We start from the raw sequence: 5,901 nt of genomic DNA, 5'->3' as shown, positions 1-5,901 counted from the left end.
AATTAATTTCTTACATTAACAGAGGTATGCTGAACTCATATGGTTTCATATCGGATGCTTGTGATGAGTGTAGAAAATTGTAAAAGAATTTCGTGGGGAGAGAGAGAGAGAGAGAGAGAGAGAGAGAGAGAGAGAGAGAGAGAGAGAGAGAGAGAGACTAAGCTTGGAATAGGAAAGAAATGTCAAGGGTTAAAGATAATGTAGATAATCGTCGGAAGTTCATTTGTTTTTGATACTCTCTGTTGCCCTTTGGGCATTAATATTTTTTTACTTTTATATTTATGTATTTTGTTGTATTTTTTTTTTTTTTTGTTAATTTGTAACATTCAATTTACCAATTATACTAATTATACCCTAAAGGTTTTCCCTTTTCCCTCTACTAAAGTTATTGAATAAAGAGGAATATGAAAGAATAGAAATATGTTTTTATGTTTATTGTTAATATACTGTAAGTAACTGATATATGGCGGTATCTGACAACAATATCATTGCTAGACACCTCTATTTGAAAAACGACAAATACTTTCAGTATTTCATTGCAATATTATAAATTTAGCCTAAATGAGTTGCATATAGCCATAGGCAGAAGGATATTATTATTACATTTTTCTATTGATTTTTTTTATAGATGAGAATAGACTTATTTAATTTGGTCACTTATTATTGTATAATATTTTTGATAAGATTTTGATAAGAATATGAATCTGGATGTATATATTACCGTAATATAAAAAATCCTACAGCTCTCTCAACCCACAAGATGCTCTCTCTCTCTCTCTCTCTCTCTCTCTCTCTCTCTCTCTCTCTCTCTCTCTCTCTCTCTCTCTCTCTCAGGGCACCACCCTGAAGCATATTTCTTGTTTCCATTACTTCTTTTTTTTCATTCCACAGAACATTCTTCTTCTTTCTGTTTTCTTAAGTATTTCCGATGAAAAAAGGCTACGAAGAGATTTTGAATACACAGAGGCGGGGCGGGGAAAGGAGGGAGAGTTTATTGACCCCAGCATATAAGCAGCTCTCCAGTCACTGCCCCATTCATCTCGTGGATGAAACCTTCGTGCAGTAATACTTCCATATCATTAGCAACTTCATACACCTCTTTTCAATCTTTCACTCCATCTGTCCGAACCTTTCAAGTCCATCTCTCCTCCTACCCTCAACCACCTCTTAATCGACCCATTTACCCCATTCTCGCCACAAGACTGAACATCTCGATTATTATTATTATTATATTATTATTATTATTATTATTAGTAGTAGTAGTAGTAGTAGTAGTAGTAAGAAACAACAACTATTATTATCAATAGGGTAGTAGTAGTAGTAGTAGTAGTAGTAGTAGTAGTAGTAACAACAATTATGATATTAATAAGACAACAACAACTATTATTATTTATATGTTAGTAGTAGTAGTAGTAGTAGTAACAACAATAATAACAATGATGAGATAGCAACAACAACTATTATTATTAATATGGTAGTAGTAGTAGTAGTAGTAGTAGTAGTAATAGTGTAGTAGTAGTAGTAGTAGTAAGACAACAACTATTATTACTAATGTGGCAGTATTAGTAGTAATAGTAGTATTAGTAACAACAATAATAATATCAATAAGACAACAGACAACAACAACAATAACTTTTATTATTATTATTATTATTATTGTTGTTGTTGTTGTTGTTTATCAGTCAAATTTTAGGAGAGAGAGAGAGAGAGAGAGAGAGAGAGAGAGAGAGAGAGAGAGAGAGAGAGAGAGAGAGAGAGAGAGAGAGAGAGAGAGAGAGAGAGAGAAACTAAGTAATTGGATCAACGTTGTGTTTGGTGAGTATTTGAACGGGTGACCACGAAACAAGTGTCTTATCATAAGTGACGTATGGCTAGGAAGCTCATCTATTAGGCGGTTGTCTGAACTCAAATAAAATGATATCTTCTTGCACTACTTACCTGAAAGGAGAAAAGGTATAAGGTATACATGGTAACACATGAATATGTAATTATTATCCAATTGGATAACAAGAGCAGCTGGATATACGATTGGATAATATTATAAGAATTAGTACATATTGGATTGCGTGGCACTAGAGATAGAAGAGGATAATGCTATTGAATTTTAATACTTTTAGATCATTAGTTTTAGAGTCAGTAGGATATATGGATTAGCGCCGGTCAAAGAAGATATTAAAATTTATTATTAAAAAGATACAGAAATTGGATAAAGCAACGAGAATGTTCGCAAGGATTTTAGGAAGAGTAGGATATAGAAAAGCCATCCTTGAAAGAATTTAAGGAGAGAAGGATATAGAAAGGTCTTTTTTTAGAAGGAATTTAGGAAGAGGATATAGAAAGGCCATCATTAGAAGGACTTTAGGAAGAGAAGGATATAGGAAGTCCTTCCTTAAAAAAAATTTAAGAATAGGATATAGAAAGGCCATCATTAGAAGGACTTTAGGAAAGAAGGATATAGTAAGTCTATCCTTAGAAAAATCTTAAGAAGAGGATATAGAAAGGCCTTTTTTAGAAGGACTTTTAGGGAAGGACGGATATAGAAAGGCTTTTCTTAGAAGGACTTTACGGAAAGAAGGATATAGAAAGGCCTTTTTTAGAAGGACTTTACGGAGAGAAGGATATAGAAAGGCCTTTCTTAGAAGGACTTTACGGAGAGAAGGATATAGAAAGGCCTTTCTTAGAAGGATTTTAGGGAGAGAAGGCTATAAAAAAGGCATCCTTAAACTTTCCTGCATACATTTTGACTGGTTTCAGGATTTGGGTAGATATAAACAAATCAAATATTCAGTTGCTAATTAGGACCGATTGCCGCTTTTACCAGACGCCTAAGGTCTGCTCCATTTCTCTACCATGTTACGGATCATAGAGGCTGGTGTTGAGTCGACCATATAGTTCAGTTTTGGATGAATGAAAAATATGTAAGTGGAGTGTTTCTCTCAGAGCGAATCATGGTAGGAATGTTGCATTAATATCAACCGTGACTATTTTGTTGCAATATTGAATACTGGTAAGAAGCCCTTCTAGGAGGATACTCCAAAATCAAACTATTGTTTTCTAGTCTTGGGTAGTGCCATAGTCTCTGCACCATGGTCTTCCACTGTCTTGGGTTAGAGTTTTCTTGTTTGAGGGTGCTCTCGGGCACACTATTTTATCTTATTTCTCTTCCTCTTGTGGTATTTAAATTTGTATAGTTTAAATGGGAGTTATTTATTTTAATGTTTTTACTGTACTAAAAATATTTAATTTTTCCTTGTTTACTTTCCTCACTGGGCTATGTTCCCTGCTGGAGCCCTTGGGCTTATAGTATCCTGCTTTTCTAACTATGAGTTGTATCCTAGCAATTAATAATAATAATAATGATGATAATAATAATAATGATAATAATAATAATAATAATAATAATAATAATAACGTTGCATATAATTATAAATAAACGTTTATTGATAATAATAATAATAATGATAATAATAATAATAATAATGATAATGATAACGTTACATATAAATATAAATAAACGTTTATTGCAATTGCGTGACTCTTTATCTGTTCTGTTGCAATCAGTTGAATAAATCAATCATGACATCTAATATTTCTCTATTGCAATTGATTATGGGATTGGGTAACGTAATGCCCGTATCTAGACCAGCTCTGAATGTTGCATGAATAGAGGGGTAAGAGTTCGGGAAAACGGAAGAAGAAAGAATTCCAAGCTTGGGAGGGAAGAGTCAAAGGATTACTGAAATAATTTCAGTTTATTTTTATTGTCCCTGTTGCAAGTTTCATGTTATTAATTATTTGCATTTTTTTTGTATTGGCTTTGGTAGGAGATGTTCATATTTCTTCTTCTTCTTCTTCTTCTTCTTCTTCTTCTTCTTCTTCTTCTTCTTCTTCTTCTTCTTCTTCTTCTTATTATTATTATTATTATTATGATTATTATTATTAATATTATTATTATTATTATTATTATTATTATTATATATATATATATATATATATATATATATATATAGAGAGAGAGAGAGAGAGAGAGAGAGAGAGGAGAGAGAGAGAGAGAGAGAGAGAGAGAGAGAGATATGCGTGTAGGTATATGTGTATATATATATATATATATATATATATATATATATATATATATATATATGTGTGTGTGTGTGTGTGTAGGTAGGTATATGTATATATACAGTATTTATTCATGTTTATATATTGTATATATATATATATATATATATATATATATATATATATGTATGTATAAACATATAATTATTATTTAAATAACGTGAAAACCGAAATTGATAGAATATTGGAACTTCAGAATGTTTTTATGGTGAACATGCTGACGTAAGTCTCTTTTTATGGTCTATATAAAACTGATCACTTTTAACGTTGTTACTGATATGAAAATGTTTTAAGTTAATTATTCTTTACTTCTCATGTAGTTAATTTATTTCCTTATTTCTTTTCCACAATGAGTTATTTTTTTCCTGCTTTCCAACTTCGGTTGTAGCTTGGCTACTACTACTACTACTACTACTACTACTACTACTACTAATAATAATAATAATAATAATAATAATAATAATAATAATCTAAAACAATTGAGAAAGATAAACAGAAAGACGAAAAATTATATGTGGAGGAAATATATGGAAATGGGCAGAAGTGAAAGGATTGGATAGGGACGTGTTAAAAAAAATAAATAAATAAAAACATTAAGAGATGTGGAAATGAGAAGTTTAATGAAGGAAAACACGAGGTTATTGTTAGGAGATAATGGAAGATCGTGTAAAAAAAAATTAATGTTTAGCAAGATTTCAGAGAAAAGGGCTAATTAACAATTGAATCTCAGGTTAATATTTGCAAATGGAGTAAATAATATTAAGATTTGTTATTGTGTAATTACAATTGGTTTATCAAAATATGCTCTACTTTGTTTACTAATTCCCGTTTTCTTTGCTGTCAGGAGAGAGAAGAGGAGACTCTCGGAACCTACCACCGAATCATGACTGAGCAAAACACGGTGTTGCAGTTCCTTGCTGACGTCATTCACAAGCAGTTCCGAAGTGTAAGTTGATGTTTCTTTTGTAGTGTGAGGTTATCTATCTATCTATCTATCTATTTGTATTATTCAGTAAGTAAATATAGATATATCTATCTGTTTATCCTTATCTTTTAAAGTACATTATGCATCTTATTAACAAGCAAGAAATATAATAAATGCATCTCTCTCTCTCTCTCTCTCTCTCTCTCTCTCTCTCTCTCTCTCTCTCTCTCTCGACAAATATACAAACATTACAGTAAAGATGTGCATTCTTCGTTTTGTGCGTATCGGGAATAATTCACAAGGATGATATTTGTAAGTCCTATTTACATGAACTAATACCACATTATATTTTTTATCATATCGTCACTAATTTTCCCACTTGGTAACAGTAAAGGCAATTTATTGCTTTTGCTTCAGCACTTGTTCGTGTATGTACAGTAGGTCAATTACTGCAAATAAGACATTTATTAGAAAAAACAACAATAATGCCATAGCCTTTATACCATTGACTTGGGGGTACTCTCTTGCTTGAGGGTACACTCGGTCACACTATGTTAATTTCTCTTCATATTTCCTTTATGATTCTTTATAGTATAAATAAAAGATCTATTTTAATGTTATTACTGTTATTAAGATATTTTATTTGTTCTTTACTTCTCTTGTAGTCTGTTGGTTTTCTTGTTTCCTTTCCTCACTGGGCTACTTTCCTTTATTGGAGCCCTTGGGCTTACAGCAACAGTGCTTTTCCAATTAGGGTTGTAGCTTAGCTAATAATAATAATAATAATAATAATGATAATAATAATAATAATAATAATAATAATAATAATAATAATAATAAAAGGCGTATGAGTTTGG

At 31.2% G+C, this 5,901-nt stretch overlaps 1 protein-coding gene across 1 annotated transcript in view; it reads left to right on the top strand.

Moving 5' to 3' along the window:
* Exn (Ephexin) overlaps nt 1-5,901 on the top strand; it is a 222,187-nt gene that overhangs the window by 43,443 nt on the left and 172,843 nt on the right. Inside the window, exon 3 of the mRNA XM_068390827.1 lies at nt 4,964-5,065. The gene's annotated coding sequence lies outside the window, so the exon portion shown is untranslated. The remainder of the gene's footprint in view (nt 1-4,963; nt 5,066-5,901) is intronic.

This window comes from Palaemon carinicauda, chromosome 17 (genome assembly GCF_036898095.1).
Source record: "Palaemon carinicauda isolate YSFRI2023 chromosome 17, ASM3689809v2, whole genome shotgun sequence".
NCBI lineage: Eukaryota > Metazoa > Arthropoda > Malacostraca > Decapoda > Palaemonidae > Palaemon > Palaemon carinicauda.
This window is presented reverse-complemented; position numbering and strand designations above follow the sequence as displayed.